This window comes from Symphalangus syndactylus, chromosome 7, assembly GCF_028878055.3.
Source record: "Symphalangus syndactylus isolate Jambi chromosome 7, NHGRI_mSymSyn1-v2.1_pri, whole genome shotgun sequence".
Lineage (NCBI taxonomy): Eukaryota > Metazoa > Chordata > Mammalia > Primates > Hylobatidae > Symphalangus > Symphalangus syndactylus.
The window spans coordinates 23,577,961-23,592,154 of NC_072429.2; positions in this window are offsets into that span (position 1 = coordinate 23,577,961).

Consider the following 14,194-nt stretch of genomic DNA (forward strand, 5'->3'; position numbering starts at 1 on the left):
TCTGGATAACCATCTAGAAAGAATTAGTATTTACTGGTAAGGAAAAGCATAGTGTGACATGAGGGAGGCCAGGGGGACACTGACTGTGAGACAGGGATCACAAATTCATGCCTCCAAGCTTGCCTCAGGGTATATTTGAAGGTTTGGTTATAGAGCAACAAAGGCTAGAGTGAGTGGTCCCACGTACTCTGTGGAAATCAAGGGAAGGGTTTACGTGCAACTGATTCCCACTTGCTGGACTGAGCACCTTAGCAGAGAGTAGCGGTTTTGTATCAAGGTCCACGTCTTTGAATTAAGTAACAAATGACATGGTTGTTAGATCTAAGGTCAAGGCAAAAGAGAGCCTTGAGAGGACCCCCAAGCCAAAGAGTTTAAAGCCTGAAAGCCAAGCTACAAGTTAATTCCTCAGACCAGATTGAGAACTCGTCTTCCTCTTTGGTGTGCTTTCCTCTGATTGGTCCCCACCTTTCAACTATTTTACATATACCTACCCTTTCCTAAATGGTTTTCTACACAGTTGTGCTCACCTTTGGATGGTGTCTTTGCTTTAAACTTTTTTGCATACTCACAGACAAATCAGCATGCACTCCAGATTCTGAGTCCATAAAGGGCCCCAGAGCCAGCCACACAGGGGAACCATACCCCCGCACCCCTGCATTCCCTCTCTGCTGAAAGCCATTTTCATTACTCAATAAAATTCTTCTCTTCCCTCTTCTCCCTTCAATGTCCCATGTATCCTCATTCTTCTTGGGCATGGTACAAGAGCTCAGGAACTGCTGAGCATGGGTACAAGCTATAACACAGGTGAGCTGGGGCATGCCAGTGTGGCTGAGTGAGGCCCAGATGGGGTGTTGCTGTCTAGGGGGTCCCCGGCTTGCAACATGACTGAGAAGAAGGATCCTGCATTAATTGGATGAGCCGTGATGTAGGGGAAAATTCAATTGTTTACATAGTTTAGGACTTTTCTCCTAAAGAATGGTCTTGATAAGGTATTTCAGGAGGTGAATAACCTTTCCTTTATATTAGTTCAGTAATGAATATCTTACTAATAACTTCTGGACTTCTTTTCTTATTTTTAAAAAAGGCCTATGTATGATGTGGCTGTATTTCACATTAGGCATGAAGTTAGAGAGGAGAAAGCTTTAAAAGGCATTAATATCATGATTTTTCAGTTTTTAAAAATTAAAATAATTAGCATAACAATTTGTCATTATGAGGTATTCTTCTATCATTAGAAAGATAGCAATTCAGCATCTTTCTTTAGAGTTTGTATTTTTTCTTTTGTTTCCATCAAGTGAACATTTTAATCTTATTGATGGTTCTACTTGCACTAAGACACTGTGTGTGTGTATGTGTGTGTGTGTGTGTGTGTATGTGTGTGAGAGAGGGAGAGAGAGAGAGACAGAGTGAGAGAGAGGAGGTGGAAGAGAGAAAAGAACAAGAGCATTTATTTTGTACCTACACCAATATTTTCATTAGATACTTGGGGACAGGCATGGTCAAAGCTAATTCTTTTAGGGTAATACATTTGTTATGTTTGGGCAAGTGGAAAAGCCAAGGTCAATAAAGTTGAGATGCCTATAATAATTGTTCACCGTGAGGAAAATGCCTAAGAGATCCTAGTTCTTCTGAAATGATAAAGAACTTGTGTGCATCCATACTTTGTACTAGATTCTTTTTATATGGTAGCTCGAATACTCATAAAAATTTGGCATGCTATTATTCTTTTCAACTAACTGAAGAGAAAATTGAGGAATAGTAATGTTGGGTAACTCGACCTAGGTAACACAGCTGGCTGTGGTGGAGCTGGGATTTGAATGCAGACATTTCTGATTCCAGAGCCTGTTCACTTTGAATCTCTCTGCTTGCTCTTTAGGGTCGATATTCAGCAGATGACTTCTAGTTCCAACTTTTGTGAAGTTGCTCTGATATCTTAGGCAGCTTAACATTTCTGTGCTTCATTTTCATAAGGCATAATGTCTATCAAATAGAAATTGCTCAAAAAGTATTTGCTTTTTTCTTTTCTTTTTTTTTGAGATGGAGTCTTGCTCTGTCACTCAGGCTGAAGTGCAGTGGCATGATCTCGGCTCACTGCAACCTCCACCTCCCGGGTTCAAGTGATTCTCCTGCCTCAGCCTCCCTAGTAGCTGGAATTATAGGCACACACCAGCATGCCCAGCTAATTTTTGTATTTTTAGTAAAGATGGGGTTTCACCATGTTGGCCAGGCTGGTCTGGAACTCCTGATCTCAGGTGATCCACCCACCTTGGCCTCCCTAAGTGCTAAGCCACCACAGCTGGCCTCAAAAAGTATTTGTTTTGATAATCACCTACATACGGGGTTAATGTGCGGGTTGTGGTGGTTGATATACGTAGAGAGGATGTGGAGTAAGAGTTTGGGCCTACTGGTGCACCAACACAACTTCGGGCTTATTTACTTTCTTTGTGCTTTGGTTACTTAATGATAAAATGAGAAATCTTAAAACAACTGGCATTGGGTCATTATGAGGATTAGAATACATTTTAAGAATACTTATCATGGTGCTAAGTGGATAGAAATTACACTACACATTTTAACTCCCCACCATTATAAAAGAAACTTTAGATGGGCAAAGACTTTGAAATCTGAGTGTTGAAAAAAACAGAAGTTGGGGCTTGGTTTCAATCCTTGCTTTGGTGAGGCAGTAATCTCATTTCAGTGTCTTTGGGACACCAAAAAATCACGTTTCTCTGTGGCAACTTCTGACTCCAGTTTTGTAAGCAGTCCAATGGGAAAAAAAAACATAAGAATTCAAGAAACCATCAGAAGGCATGTACAAACTTTCTGAGGTTTAAGACGTAAGTTTAATTTTCCAATTTTCTTTACTGAGACACAGTTCTATAACCTGAATATTTATGACCTTTCACTAAGACTTAGAAATCTGAGAGCATGATAGAGGAAAAAAGATGGAGAAAATTAGCAAAAAGTTTATTTACACTTACGATAAGGATTTGAAAGATTCAATCTGTGTCTGTCTGTATTTACATTTGCTTATAATCCATATCTACTGATTTTAATGTAGAAAAATGACTAATTTCCCTCCTATATGCCACAGTTTGTACAGCAATTGGCACTTTGTCACCCTTTAAAAAATATATTACTGTAAAATATGTAGCTTAAAAAAGGTTATCTTCCACTCTGTAATGCAATTATATAAATCGCTTTAGAATTCAACTTAGATTTGTGAGTTTCATTCTGTGAGATTATGGGACTCTCTTGGAAGTTTATTTTTAGATGCGGTATTCCTTACCACTGCCCACTGGTAGATTTTAATGTTCAAGGTCCAATCAACATCCTTGAATAGAACTGAATTTTGCTTCCCTTTGTCAATATAAAAATGCTCTTCCAAAAACTGCAGTGTATTTACTGGAATATTCAAAACCTACTGGTAATTTATAAATAAATCTACTGGGCAAGAATTAACCTTTTTCTTTATTAGAAGAACTTAAGTCCAATTGAGTGAAACCATAGGAGAATTAGAATGAAAGAGCTAATCAGGCTTTGCTGCAACTATAAAGAAAATGACGTGAAAATGTACGTTCTGAAGAATTTAAAGAAAATGTAATACATTTTTAAATTTTGTCACTATAATATCAATATTGCACATTATAAGACTCTTCATTTCACCTGTGGGCAGTAGATAAATATTCAGGACTGAAATATTTTAAAGTGAAAGGTTGTGTAGTTTAAATTTTATGAGAAGAGATTATATTTCAGGTCTGCTTTCTTAGGACTCTGACAGTGGAATTTTTGAAAAATTCCTCTTCACTCTAAAGCTGAAGGTGGAGCCCTTGTGCTGTGTCCAAGAGACATTCTCAGCATTAACTCTTCCAAACTTGCTTATACAGTTTGTTTTATGTTCTGCAGTTCTCAAAAGGACATAGTCCAGAAAAAAAAAAAAAAAATGGTGGCTGTTTTTTAACTCTTGTATTATCACCTTGGATATCTTGTGGATAGATGGGATTTCACAGGACATGGGAAATCAACCAAAAACCCTGTTGAGGTTTGGAGTTGGAGGTTTTTCCAGTGACTCGTGGTTTTGGCTACTTCGGGGGGACGAGAGGAAACTGTCATTGTCCATGTCTGTTTGGGATGTTTCTCTGGAAATGTCTCTGCATTGCCTCAGTTTCACCATTTGTAAAATGAGTGGGTTCTCTTAGCTATCCAGATAAGCTTGCTCTTTGAAAGAATGGAACCGTCCATGCTCCAGGTATGAGGGCAAGGGAAGAAAAGAGGTAAAAAACATTAACACACATGAAGTCCCTGCTCTGTGTGCCCAGAACTTCGCAATTGCTGTCTCATTTTCTTTCCAACAAAAACCCTGTGAAGTAGATATTACTAGTACTCTTTTATAGATAAAGATGCCCGAGGTCAGTGACATTAATTTCTGCAAAGACACATATTGAAGAAGCGATAGGGCTGGGTTCTGGACCCAGCTTAGTCTAACTCCATTTTGGGGAGTATTGCTACTGTAATCAAAGCTTTGTGTACACTTGCAACATAAAATATGGAAAATAGTCTTTTTTTTCCCCGAAGTGAAAGCAGTCTTAATTAAAAGTAAATAGCATGAATTTAAACAACGTTGAAATATTAGTTTTGACTTATGAGCGTAGTGAAAATAATTAACACATTGTTTTGACAAAGGCGCTGCAGAAGAGGTACTGTCATGCTGAGTATGCATGGGATCTATACATTTCACACATTTGAGAGATATTTAAGCATTATGTGTATCATTAGTTGCAAACATCTTCACCTAGATTGTTTTTTATCTGGTTTTTCTTTTAGGTAATGTTTCATGAACACATCTTTCCCAGTTTGAAATTTTGAAAAGATTTGCAAATGGCTTTTTCAAACACGTTTATATTTCAGGAAATCTTTAATCTTTTTGGAATTTATCTAGGTGTAAGACAGAAGCAATTTTCCAAATGGCTATCCAGTTGTGCCAGCCCTCCTTATTGCATCAGTCACCTTTTCCTTGCTGCTTTGAGGTGCCCATAATATAAATTTCTGTGTGCTTTTGGGTTCATTCTTGCATTTTCTATTATAGTCCATTGATTATCTCTTCATGTGCTGTTGCCACACTGCTTTAGTTAATTTGGCTTTATAATGTTTAATTCCTCTTTGGGCTCATCCCTATTATACTCTGAATTTTTTTTACCCAGATGTTTTTTTTCCTAGCTACTCTCATTTGTTTATTATGTCATTTAAATCTCATAGTTGAGATTTCCCTACATTTATAGATTAAGGAGAAATAACATTTCTATTAATGTTGAGTCTTCCTATCTAAGAATATGTTATACTTTGATTTTTTTATCATTTTAGATCCCTCAAGAGCATTTAAATCTGGTTGTTATTTAGATCTTGTCAATTATTTACTTACAATATTTATTCTTGGAGATTTGTTTTTTATTGCTATTGATTTTTTGGTACTTTATTCCATTATTCATTAGAAGTAGTTATTGTTTTTAGATATTAAAACCATCAATTTTTGTATATTAATTTTATATCCGGCCTACTTGGTTGTATTTGCTTTTTTTGGTAACAAGTTTTTCACTTGGAATCTTGGATTTTTCTTACATACAATCATATCATCTTCAAATACTAAACAACTTTACATCTTTATTTGTGCTAATTGGAACCTCTGGAACAATGTCAAATAATTGAAATGAGGGAGAATTGTCGTCTGTTTTTGTTTTATAGAAATTGTTTTCTAATGTTCAACCATGTCTGCACTTCTGGTTCTACTCCAGTTGGTTATTATGTTAAATTATTTTAATATATTTCTGGATTCATTTTGCTAACGATTTTTTAAATCTTCACAAATGAGACTGATTTATAACTTCCTTTTTATTGTACTCTTATTGGGTTTCATATCAAAATTAGTATTGCTTCATAAAATGAACTGTGAAGTTTTTCATCTTTTTCTATGGTCTGAAACAGTTTATAACAAAGGAATTATCTGTTCCTTGAAGGTTTGGGAAAATGTGTCTCTAAAGCATGAGTGTTTCATAATTATCTTTTTAATTCTTTGTATGGTAAGTAGTTTGTTAAAGTTTCTTACTGATTACAGATTCAATATTCCTAAAACATGTTCCAAGAGAAGTTTTTATTTTATTTAGAGTTTTTGATTTATTGGCATGAGGCTGTACAGAATGTTTTCTGATAATTTTTTTGATAATATAAATAAAATATCATTTTTTCGCCCCAATGAATTAATTGGCTAGGCAATGATTACCAGTGGCTGCTACATCACAAAAACAGAAACGGTCAGATCTTGATGGAGGTTCACAATGTCATCTATGAAGTTGTCTTATCAAATAATGGAATTTGAATCTTATGAAGCATCTAGATTTAACTGCCAATATTCAGCAAATGAAGAATATATAAGAATATATTAAAGAGCACTGCAGGATATAATCAACAAAATCCAGACTGTAAGCAAACCACAGGATAAAAGACACCATTTCTTCAACAACAACAACAACAACAACAACAACAACAACAACAACAACAACATTTATAGGGGAAAAGCAAAAGCTAAAGAGAGAAGGGAAACCTATACATTAGAAGAGACCTAGAAGAATATCAACCAATTGTAATGTATGGATGTTATTTGGATTCTGGTTTAAACAAACCAACCAAGAAAATTATAAGAACTAAAAAATATGAAAACTTAAATATGAACACGGAATCTGTGATGATGATATAGTGCTGTTTTTAAAGAGAGATACTACTTTTTAGTGATACACACTGAATATTTACAGTTGAAATGGTTTGATATCTGACATATGCTTCAAAATAATATAGGCTGCAGGGAGTGGATGGTGGATAGCAATGAAACAAAATAAGCCATAGTAATTACTGAAGCTGGTTAATGGGTACATTAAGTTTGATTGTTCTATTCTTTCTATCTTTGTACGTATTTGACATTTTTCACAAATGAAAACCAGAAATACTTTGAATTTCCAGTTATGTTTTCTTTTTAATGATTAATATTGGCTATTTGATGTTTTCTTTTTTCATTTTTTGATAATGCTTTCCAGAAGTAAATAAGTCTGTTTTATTAATTTTTACAGAGAACCAGGCTTCTGTTTTGTTAGTCTACATTTTCAAAATTTGATTAGTTTTCTATTATTTTCTGATTTTAAAAAATGCATCCCATGCATCCCATTCTCCTTTCTTCAGCTTCTATTTATTTATTTATTTATTTATTTATTTATTTATTTATTTGAGAGGGAGTCTCACTGTTGCCCAGGCTGGAGCGCAGTGGTGTGATCTTGGCTCACTGCAACCTCTACCTCCTGGGTTCAAGCCATTCTCCTGCCTCAGCCTCCCGAGTAGCTGGGACTACAGGCGCCTGCCACCATGCCCGGCTCATTTTTGTATTTTTAGTAGAGACAGGGTTTCATCATATTGGCCAGGCTGGTCTCGAACTCCTGACCTCATGATTCGCCCACCTCGGCCTCCCAAAATGCTGGGATTACAGGCGTGAGCCACCGCGCCCAGCCTCTTCAGCTTCTTTTTAGCTGTATCCCTAGATGCTGTCTGAGACAGGAGTGAGTTTTGAATTTTTTCCTTGAGAATTTCAGTCCATAGTACTGTATCTGATCACTCTCTTTCTTCTACGAGACTGAGGATTAATTTCACGATGCCACACATCTGTATTTACTTTAGTAATCTCTAGAAGGCAAAATCTTCCTGGACTTTCATTATCACCCCCATTTTTGTCATCTGTACAGCAATCTGTACATCGCCAACCCCTCGTTGTTAGAATCCCACAGCTTCCTGTATCCTCTGGGACCTGCGCTGTTGATCAGTAAAGTGTCCTGTGTCTCCTCTCCTCTTTGCATCATGTTCTTTTCTTATTGTGATCAAAATCTGTGTATTCTGTGGGTTCAATCCTCTTTAAAAAAGGCTGTATTTTCCTCTTCCCTCCTGCTCCATGTACCTCAAGTAGAGGCTAGGATTTATATACTCATTCTCTATTACCTCTTCTAGACCAGAACCCTGTCTTATAAAAACCCCTGCTCCTTCTGGAAATGCATAATCTCTTTTTCCCCATAATGTCCCTACCTTATTGCATTGTCTTTCTTATGATTTCAATGCCTATTATCATGCTTGGCAAATCCAGTTGCTATCCTTCAACATCTGGTCTGTTAATTCCTTGAACTTTTAATGATCTTTTTCCTTTATTTACCAGCATAGTTTTTGAAGGTTAGCATAGTTTAATTCTAAAATTTCCTTAATTTGTGTTTTTATATTTTATTATGAATACACTATGATTTTGAAAATATTTGCGAATAAATGCACATATTCCCATCACCTAAATTCTACCATTAACATTTTATTCTACTTGCTTACCACATAGCTATTTGCCTACCCATTGCTCGCTCTATGCATTAAGCCATCATATTCTTTTTTGGATAAATGTCAAAGTAAATTGCCTATTTCAGTATATTTCTTTCTACGTATTTCATAATGCATATCATTAACTACAGTTCAATATTCATTTACATGTTTATTTATTTTTTGAGATGGAATCTCTCTCTGTGGCCCAGGCCAGAGTGCAGTGGCATGATTTCGACTCACTGCAACCTCTGCCCGCTGGGTTCAAGCAATTCTTTGGCCTCAGCCTCCCTAGTAGCTGGGATTACAGGTGTATGCTACCATGCCCAGTTAATTTTTTTACTTTTAGTAGAAATGGGGTTTTGCCATGTAGGCCAGGCTGGTCTTGAACTCCTGACCTCAAGTGATCCACCTATCTCAGCCTTCCAAAGTGCTGGGATTATAGGCATGAGCCACCATGCTTGGCCACGATTTAAAAATTATATACAATGAAATGCCCAAGTCTTAAGTGTATCTTCACTGAATTTTGACAAATGCGTATTGCTGTGTAATCCAAATCCAAATCAAGATATGGAATATTATCATGATCCCCTAACGTTTCCTCATGCCCTGTCCCACTCAATCCTTTACATTTCCAGAGGCAAGCATTGTTCTGATTTTTTAGCTCTATAGCTTTGCATCTGCTAGAATTTCATATGAATGAAATCAAATAGGTGTTTCTTTCTTGAACTGATTTTTTTGCTGTATTTTAAAATTAATTTTTATTTAAATAAACTTTTTATTTCAAAATACTTTTAGATTTACAGAAATATTGCAAAGATAATACAGAGAGTTCTCATATACACTTCACCTAGTTTTTTCTATTGTTAACATTTTACATTACTGTGGTACATTTGTTACAACTAAGGAACCAACATCAGTACATTACTGTTAACAAATTTCTATACTTTATTTGAATTTTGATAGTTTTTAAAAATAACGTCCTTTGTCTGTTCCAGGATCCCATCCAAGATACTACTTTATATGTCTCTTTGGCTCCGTCTGGTTTGTGAGCATTTCTCAGTCTCTTAGTTTTTAATAACTTCAATAGCTTTGAGGTCAGTTTTTGTTGTTGTTGTTTGTAGCATATCCCTTATTTTGGGTTTGAAGTATTTTTTTCCATGATTAACATTAAAGAAGGAAAGAAGATCACAGAGATGAAGTGCCATTCTTGTTATATCATATTAAGATCTGGCTGAGGTAGTGCTTGTCAGAGTCTCCAGTGTAAATTTACCTCTTCTTCCTTTCCATACTCTATTCTTTATAAGTAAGTCACTAAGTGCAGCCTACACTTAAATGGTGGAGAGTTAAGCTCCTTAATGGGGCAAGGTCTGCATAAGTTATTTGAAATTCTGTATGGGAGATCTAGTTCTTTTATGGAAAATTTATTTTTCCTTTACCAAATATTAAAAAATTATTAATTTCTATTCTATTATAAGGTAATGGCAAAATGATCTCTACTTCTTGCAAATTATGGCTTCAGTAGGGGTTCAAAACTACAATTAATTTTTGTAAATGTTTTAAGGACATTCAAAAAGATTACACATGCTCTATTTCTTAGATGTAAGAAACTTATTGTTACTCAAGTATTTTATGACCCTTTGCAATATTTGATTACTTGATATGTCATTTTAATTAAGTATGTAAAATCGCAACATTATTATAATGTTTATGAGTTCTTACATTTTTAGTGGTTATTCATTTATATATCTTTACTTTGTGTTATTAGGAGCATAAATTTTCTTTTTCCTGTTTGTTCGCTTTTGGGTGTAATGTAATTTCTACTAAAATGAAACAGCTTGCTCTAGTTCATTTAATACCGTCTGCCTTGAATTCTATATCTAATATTTGTTTTACCATACTTGCTTTCATTTTGTTTGCACTTACAGGTATACCTTTGTTCATACCTTGTAGTCAACCTTTTTTTTTCTTTTATATAGCATATAGCTATATAAAACTTAATTATATATATATTTTCTCATTAGAAGAATATAATTTGGTTACATATATAGCGATTGCTGACACAAATAGGGTTATTATTTCCTTCATATTTAATGTTTCTGTTTACCTATATTTCCTTTGTCTTATATTTTCTTAAGTAAATTTTTTCTTTATTTTCTTGTTATTTTATTGTTTTAGATCACATTAATTTTAGTAATTCCTCTTAAATTTTAATGAATACATTTTAACCTAGTTTTCTAAAAAAACTGAAAGTGATTAATACTTATATCTTTCTAAAAACAAGATATAAGTATTCTGCTACTTTTCTTCTCTTGGCATTCTGCATTTTTTTCTTTTTTTTTAATCATGTTTTTTCAATTTCCAGTACAATATTGATTACCTTTTAAGATAGTACTTTCTTGTTTTACTTATAAAATATCTTAAGTGTCAAAGTCTGTTTTTCTAAAAAAATTATCTAATGTTGCTTATATAATGTCTATTTCCTCTGAAGTCAGTTTTAATGTTTGTTTTCATCTTTCTCTTTCATGTTCTTGTTGTCCTCAGATGTCTGGAGTTTGATTTTTTTTTTCAAATTTATACATAAAAGACAAAGTTGATTAAAAGAATAGATGGCACGTGAGTCCTCCACAGTTTTGTTTGCTTGTTTAAGAAACAGGACTGTCACAGGATCGGGAGGACTAACTACCAGCTGACTCTTCGTAAATAATGTGTACAGGGGATAGGTTGTCTTCTTAGGATGCATGGAGGGTGGGTACAAATCTCACACTCTCTACTTCTGTCAAATTAAGGATGGCTTTGCTCTGAGCATAGAATAATTTATTGTGGTAATAATATAACAATTGCAAGAGCAAACACTTGTTGAGAGTTTTATATAAATTAACTAATACTCCCATAATTCTGTGAGGTAGACACTATTGTATTATTTGATATAACAGATGAGAAAATATGTACCAAGGGCTTTAATTCACTTATTCTACCTTATGCATTTAATATGTTAAGGCTGTATAGCTATAAATATGAACAACACTAGTCATTCAGGCTCCAGAGACCATCTTCTTAACCACTGTAATTCTTGCTGCCTTTTACTTGAAGAGGAAAAAAAAATTCATTTCAGTTTTGCACAGAGCTGCCTTTTCCTCTCTGTATGTCTGCACTTATCTTAGCTCATTTCTGCTTCATTTCTAGGCCCTGCGCTTATGACAGGAAAATTCCTTTTTCAATTCCTTTCCTGTATGTCCTTCTCTACTCTTGCTACTACCATCAGACCTCCCACTTTGTTTAGAGTAGTGGCATGTAATCAAATTTTCTGCTATAATAGAAATGTTCTGTGGCTGTTCTGTCCAATACTGAAGCCACTATCCACTCGTGTGTTACCATATTGGACAGCATAGGTTTAGAGAACTGTTTTTCACTGTGCTCTATCTGGGATGCATGTTGCAATCAGCCTGTCTGTACATACGGATGTTGGCTGGAAACTGGCCCACTTGTTAATTACCCTGAGGGCTGTTCCATGTCCTGCTGCTCCGTCCAGTTCTTGTTGACTCTAAACTTGGAGTTTTGTTGTATCACCACTGGGAAAAGTGGCTCTGTAGTGCCCCTCTCTTTTGTTTCTCTTTGGTTGTCTCTCTTACTTGCACTCTTCTGTCAATCTTATTCTATTTGCTCTCTGCTTTTCAGAAATTTCTTCAAAGTTTGGCTCACTGATGAAATGATTTTCTATTTTCCAGAGTTTGTCAGTGTTTAAAAAAATATGTGTTTTTTGGTATTTCCCTAAGATTTTAAGAAGGAAATAAAGGCATGTACATGTGATTATTTTATGATCTTGAGTCAGAGAGTTAATGTGCTTTCAACGATTTTACATGATATGTAATGTAATGGATGAACAACAATAACAAAAGTACTTTCTCTTTTCTGGAGCCATTAAGAAAATATTGTTCTTACTTAATATTTCAGAATAGAAGAAATGGTCTTTGTACCATGGGTAACTGTAAGCTATTTGGACCTCTTTTAGATGAATATAAGCAAGGACATTTTATTTTATATAATCTTTGCTCCTTTGTAAATAATAGATAGTCCTCTTTTCCTCTCTCCCTTTCTCCTTCACCTCTTCCTGTTTCCTTTCTCTGGCTGGTGCAGATAAGAAGTTCAAGTATATTGGTGAGCAAACTTTCTCTTATCAGTTTTTTTTCTGGTTTATATAAACATTGTAGTATTTGTGGAGACTTATTGCCATTTCATTTTATTTTATTTTTTGGCTTATTCACAATGAGGCTACTGGTCACTAAAATAAAGGATGTGTTTCTGGAGGGACACCAATGATATTTCTGGATTGCAATAGGAAGTTAAGAGGCTGCACAGCAGATGATATCATAATGCCTCCTACTCATACAACATTCTGATATGGGGATATGTGATGTTCATGATGTTTCAAACATTTATTCAGTTTGCAGAGTGTCATGATCATACTGTTCTTGGAGTGGGTGCAAGAGGGTAATTTTACTTTTGAATCATAGTGTAACAAAGAAGGCTTTTAAAGACAAGGCACGAGAATAGTAGGTGCTATTTTGGCTCTGAACAAAAATATTCCAGTGAACTCTATCTGCTTCCATCATGAAGGCACCTGGTGAGAAACACCTGCTGCTCCCCTTTTCTATCATTAAGGAACTTGATGTCAGGAAATAAAACTCTTCCACTGACATGTTCCGAAAAGAGAGGTTGCAAAATGTTCTATGTTGAGAAGGCTTTGATTTTGAGATGATAGCTTAGATCAACTGTGCTTTTCCTCCTCAGGATAAGTGTGTCAATATTTTTAATGACGTTGGTCATGGATATTATTTTAAAGGATCTCCTTTCAGCAACAGATGTTATTAATATTTTGGTCAATACTCTTTCAAAATATTTTCCATGCTGTATGTAAGTATATATATACTTTTATAATACTGAAACCACACCAAACATACTAATTTAGGACATGTAAATTGATGTACACTTATTCATGTTGTTAAATATTCTCCTGCAACATCATTTTATTTTATTTTATTTTTATTTTTATTTTTATTGAGATGATGTCTCACCCTGTCACCAAGGCTGGATTGCAGTGGCATTACTTTAGGTCACTGCAACCTCCACCTCCTGGGTTCAAGTGATTCTCCTGCCTCAGTGCGTGCCATCATCCCCAGCTAATTTTTGATACTTTTAGTAGACACGGGGTTTCACCATGTTGGCCAGGATAGTCTCGATCTCTTGCCCTCGTGATCTGCCTGCCTAGGCATCACAAAGTGCTGGGATTACAGGGATGAGCCACCGTGCCCGGCCAACATCATTTTAAATGGCTACAGTGTTCTAACGAATAAATGTACTGTAATTTAACATCTCATTATTAAACAATCACAAATAGTGCTGTGAGGAACACATTTGGATAGTTATTTTTGACAATATCATTGACTATTTCCTTAGAGTGATGTTTCTCAACCTGGCACTATTGGCATTTGGGGAAGGATAATTATTTGTTGTAGGGGATCGTCTTGTGCACTGTAGAGCGTTTAGCAACATTCCTGGCCTCTACCCACTAGATGCCAGAAGCATCCCTACCCTGGTGGTGACAGCCAAAACTGTCTCAAGACATTGCCAAATGTCCTTGGAAGCCAAAATCTTCCCCCATTGAGAACCACTGCCACAGAGTAAATTATTTAAAAAAGAATTTCTCACACAAATCATATGCACAGATTTAATTTAAAAAAATCTATGTGGGTTTTATTTTCACTTTAAATAAAGTAATAGAAAGTTATAAAGAGACAACTTTAAATTT